Raw genomic sequence first — 6,010 nt, 5'->3', positions numbered from 1 at the left:
TGAAACGATCAAGTGAAAAAAAAATAGAAAAGAAAAAGAAAAAAAAGAGAAAAACAAAAAAGGAAAGAGAGAGAAAAAAGAATTTTCATTTCTCATAGTAACGAATCAACCCTACCTATGCGCTACCGAATAGATGATGATCGTATTTTCAGAGAAATCCGAGGTTATCCTGCGTGTTTGCCTGCCGGCAAGTCTGCGACCGGTTGGATATCGTCAGGATATATTCGCGCAGGAAATGGGTAGCTCCATTGTTTGCACATTCGTACAAACAGTGCAGCGTGAGGATGCGCCCGGCGAACTCTCTATGTTTGATTTTCGAAAGTGAAGCCGTATTCCATTGTACGCCGTATGCCGACGCGAATGATATCGCGAGTTGAGCTAGTATGTTGGGCCTCGGTAAAGAATCGAAACTATCATTGCAAAGATGTCGATCATTCCTCATGATCTGGGAACATGACAGAGTGTAATCCTTTCCTTAAAAGTTTTTCCATGCTTAAAAGACGAAAAAACAGAAAAAGAAAATGGAAGAAAATGAAAAGAAGAAAAAATAATTGAAAAACAATTAAAGATAATTCTAATTGTTCAAAATTTGGAAGAAAAAAGCAAAGAGAGGCTAGAGGAGGAATGTTAAAGAGAGGAACGAAAAAGTACGAGTATCGATGAAAGGTGGGGAGGGGGGTTAGTGGGTGGTATTCGAAGGTCCAGTCGAACGATCACCGACGAGACGGTGACAAACAGCGATACGGTGGAAACGTGGAAACTGGACGGCCGTCGTCGTATTGACAAACGACCTAACGCCAGTGTGGACCGCTGCATTCGACGAGATTCGAATTATCTCTGTTGGAGCTTGTCAATGCAAATGCCATACCTACATTCAATTACCTCTCGTCACGCTCCGATCAACGCGTTTCGCCGACGAGATACTTCCTGCGTTCCAAACAACTCGATCCGATCTTCGACTACTCCCTTCTTGCTCCTAAACGCCAACCCCTCCACCTGACATACACTTCTTCTTTTATTTCAATATTATTCTCTTTTTGTATTCTTTTTATCTCAAAATCTGATAGATACTTTTGTAACACCGCATTCATCGAGACACTTTTCAGAGGATTTATCTTAGCTATTCGGGAAAACTTTTTTTTAAATTAGGTTAATCGTTGATAAAAACGAGCAAGGGGAAACAACCCACAGGATGTCACACGGACACGATATCACTGAATGGACTCGTCGTCGATTGATAATTGATACTCGAATGCACTTCTCGTCGATCGGGAAAATGAAAACTAACCTTTCACTCTACTCTCTCCCTCTCTCTCCCTCTCTCTCTCTCTCTCTCTCTCTCTCTCTCTCTCTCTCTGTGTGTGTCTCCCTATTTTTCGCATTCTCTTTATCCACGTGGAATACGATACAATTTACAATGTGGACGATGACAAGATCGTACGTACATACCAACTTGGGGATCCGAAATAGTCTCTGGTCACTCACGATAATCACGATATGAAGTTATTTAAATGAATATCACACTTTTATCCAGTCACGAGATCACGAATCATCGAAGAGTAATTCGAATCTTCGAGAAGTCGAGTATCCGATGAGAAATAGAATCTATCGGAATAACAAATAATGGTTTCACGAAAGAGGATTGTAGCGATCACGTGTGTTGTCACGCTAGAGAGAAAGAGAAAAAGAGTGTTGGTTAGAGAATGACAATTCGCTCTAGCGTTCAACGAGCGAGATAAAAAAGACAACGTGTATGTGGTAGTTCACATACGATTGAATGAAAAATATTTGTGATAAGTGATCGATGTCAAGAAAGAAAGAAAAAAAGATGGTAGGTAGATAGGAAAAAGGAATAAACAAACGGTGTGAGTTTTAAAAACCGATTCTGGTGTTCGTTCGCGATATCTACGAAACCGAGGAAGCCTCTTCTACCAGCGGCTTAGAGAGAGAAACGAATACTGGCAGCGTGCAATGGTAACGTGCGTGCATGCGAGAAACAAAGCTGACGGTAGCACCAGCAACACACCAGCAACGCCAACGGTAGCAGCAACCGTACCGCGTGAACGCTAAACCACCCCTTTCGTTCCGCCGACCCTTTTCTACTCTCTCTTTCTCTCTCTCTCTTACTCTCTTTCTCTTCTCCACTATGCTACGACGACAGAGATAAACTCAACCAACTCTCTTTCTCTTTCCTACCCGATACCTTTACCACGAGCAAAACTCTCTCCCCTCCCTATCTCTTCTCCAACCACCCCTACCCTTCCGTGTGCCGCCCCTTCCACGTGACTCGACCACCCCTACAACGACGTCGACGACGATGGGGGTGCTCCTCCAAGTTGGAGGGAGGATGCCGTTTAGACATCCAACCTCCCTCCTCTACCTTCTACTCTTCATCTTTCTACTACTCTTCCTCCTATTCCTCTACCTTCTCTATATCTCGACTCCCAGCGGTGAACATGTGTAACACGCAGCCTTGATTACGCGCCCGCGGCCTTGTAAAAATTATTATTATTATCTCGACCTACTACCATCGCTATTACTTACTTTTTTCTCTTTTTATTATACTCTCTCTCTCAATTTTTTTTCTAGTGCCTTCTTCAGATATTTTCAAAATTCCTAACACTTCTTTCCCTTTTTTATTAATAACATTTATCTTTTTTTTCTGTCTCACTTAGTTCAATTCCCATTGACCGCCGCCGCCGCCACCGCCACTATTACGCGTTGATGGGTAACATAATCCACGTTAATGTTTTCTCGTATTCGGTTTAGGCGATTCTTTGATTCGCTCGATGTTTGAAATCATCGATGGCCGTTAATTCGTGAGTAGAAAGCGGCCGTAATTAGAAACGCGATTCTAAATAGCCCGACGGGCTTCGGGAGTGGCAGAGAGAGAAAGGGAGAGAGAGAGAGAGAGAGAGATAGAGGAAAGAGAGAGAGAGAGAAGAGCGAAATGAAAACGCGTTATCGATCGAGGGCTCGATTAAACCGTTCAATGGAGACGTACGACGAATCTGCGTTAATTCCTGCCCGTTGGACGGTGCAAAAGAATCGTTTGCATCTCGTTCCGCGCCAGCGAGTCGAACATCTATTTGGTTAATGCTTAAATGATCGCGGCTCATCGTTAACCAGGGCCCTGTCGTTAATCCTTATTATATTACACGGTGTGTTTTACATTTTGTTGTTCGTACTCGATAAAAATTATTGGAAATTAAAATTTTGCATTGAATAAAACTTTATGGATAGATAAACATTATTAAACAATTCTACTTATGATAATAGAATTTCTTTATAAATGTACTGAGAAAAATTTTTATAGAATTTTTATTTTTGGGTTTTAGAATTGTGCAAGTAATATTTAAATGTTTGGCAAGCAAGCAATGAACCGGAAATGATCTAACTGAAATTCGATGAGGGTGGTTGTTTTCTGTCTACTATGGATATACTTTACTCATGGTATAGTTGGTCTTATGCAAAGTACTACTCGTTCATTTGTTTAAATGTTCTACACTGATAAAAGGCACTCAAATGAGAGAGACTCATATCCCTACGGTCAACAAAAAGGTACACAAATTTTTAATCAAGATCCACTTTAGTTTTCGAATTGCAAATACACGTGCACACATACTATTCATTAATATAAGTCGTTTATTAAGAAATATTTGTATTAAATTATCTTAATTGCGTAATACGAAAAGAATCTTTCTTTAAAACCCAATAGCAATCGACTAATCAATATGATACGCTTACAATCTTAGCGTTGAAATGTAATTTAAAGATACTCCGAGTAATATCATTAAACGTGTAAAACAAGTAACTTTAGGCAATGAGAAACCACTGAACAGGTGAATGTTTTGGCTATAGTTGAAGGACCCTTGGACAAGTCTAAGAAGGGGTTAGAGTAAATCGAAAACTCGTCTGAACGTAACGCATGTGCCGTTTCACGGGTGCTCTTTGGCTGCTGTTAGCGTAAAACGACGCGACGGCTTTTCTTGAAAGAGAAAAGAGAACGAACGATACGAACGCGGCTTTTCCCTGCTTTCTGGTCGAAGTGGGGCTAACCGCAGAATCGGAGGCAAGATGGCAAAAGTAAGTCGAGAGTCGAGGGGCGGTCCTGTGGCCTGCCCGGCCCACTGGCGCATCCTCCTTCTCTCTTCTTTCTCTATCAAACCAGACTAAACGTAAGATCTCTCCTTAAGTCTCATATATTTTCTTATTCTCTTACAAAAACATATGACTTTTGTTTTTTCTTTTTGTTCTTTTTTTTTCTTTTCCTATTCCACCAAGTTTAATATTTTAACATTAACACTTTGCGCTTTTACTTATTTTTCTATTTTGTTTCTATCAGCTTCCAATTTTTTTAAATTTTTATTTAAAATTTATTTTAACTAAACAATGAAGCAATGTAAATAAATATTATGAGGAAAAAAAAATTCAATTAAATATCCGTTTTATTCACATAATTATTATATTTTGTAATTTTCAAGGTTATGATATCTTCTGAGGTAAAAACTAATGTTGAGTAATAGGAGTGCAAAGGGTTAAGTGACACGATTGACCCTTTGAATGTGGAATTCGGTTAACGATTGCAGTTGCTGGGGATAAGTGATTTTTTTTATTTTACTGTTTAACTATTTTGATTATATAAAAGAATAAAAAGGAAAATAATTTCCTTCCAAACCAAGAAAAATCGAAAAAATCTATAATAGTATATATGTGTTCTTAATCAATGCGGATTGCTTTCATTGGACGCATATATGCGTTTATAGTATTAAAAGGATTAATATCAATTGATATTTTTCCCCCTTTTTTCTCCATCGTTGCAAAATTGGTTTCGATTATTTTCTGAAATTATTTTTTATTTTAATTACATCAGCAGTAATATTGTTTCAATACGAAATAATTTACGTTATAATAATAAATTAAAAACAATAAATTCTTTAAATATATTTTTCCCTGTCCTTATTTCGATACTTTCTGTAATTTTAAAATTTCTATTAATTTTAATATGAAACTATATGGAATATAAAAATCTATATTTTGAAAGGAAAAGAAAAAATTAATTTAACTCTCTCTTTCTCTATCATTTTTTTATGAATTTAAAGTTGTTAATAACGTTCGAAACTGTTTGAAATGGAAATATTAACGAAAGAAAAGAAGATAGAATTCATGTAACTTCAAAGCAATGACGTATGACGAACTCTTTCCATAATTAAATAAAATAGAAATTTTAATTAATTCTCCGAAACAGATAGAATTTAAAAAATGTTGGGATAACGATAAAAAAATGAAGAAATAAAAATAAAAGCAAAATAATAAAAAAGAAAAAAAAGAAAAACGACGAATTTTGACTGTAAATAATTTCAGAGAGCTTTGTGCACGAAAGTTTCTCATCAAGCACACACCGAAGTCGTTGATCCTTCTCAATCGAAAAGTCGAGAATGTAAAACAAAAAAACACATCCCCTCCTGTAAAGCACGAGGTAAAAGGGTAGAATAAACATTTCTTGAATGGTTAGTAGCGACGTGGTACGAGAACGATTGGAGGGTAAAGGGAAGTTTGCGGTTTTAGAGAGGGGGGATCGGTTCCAGACTTTGCAAGCACGAGTGAGACGGACATAGGGGTGCCTCCTACGTGTACGAGAAAGATGGATTTTCGAGCTTCTAAAAGTAGACGAACGAGCTCGAACGAGTTTACACGTTGGATTATACTCGCCTATAAAGTTAATAAAATCTTTCAAATATTACACAAACGCGCATACATGTACGTACGTACGTATGTACTTAGACATCCGATTGTTCTCATAAAACTAACTAACATAAATTTCATTCCAAAAATATTGGACAAATATTTGAATTATTTTTTATAGAAAACTTCTACGTACATTGACAAAAGCAAAAGTAATTTTTGCCAATAACTTTAAATTTTATCTGTTTTTATATATTGTAATTTAAAAAATTATTCTTAATTAATAATTTTTTTTCTCTTAAATAAAACGATTGTATAATAAATC

The sequence above is a fragment of the Polistes dominula genome, unplaced genomic scaffold (genome assembly GCF_049000335.1).
Source record: "Polistes dominula isolate Pdom_NZ unplaced genomic scaffold, Pdom_raw_medaka contig_82, whole genome shotgun sequence".
Taxonomy (NCBI): Eukaryota; Metazoa; Arthropoda; class Insecta; order Hymenoptera; family Vespidae; genus Polistes; species Polistes dominula.
Note: the sequence above shows the minus strand (reverse complement) of the source record.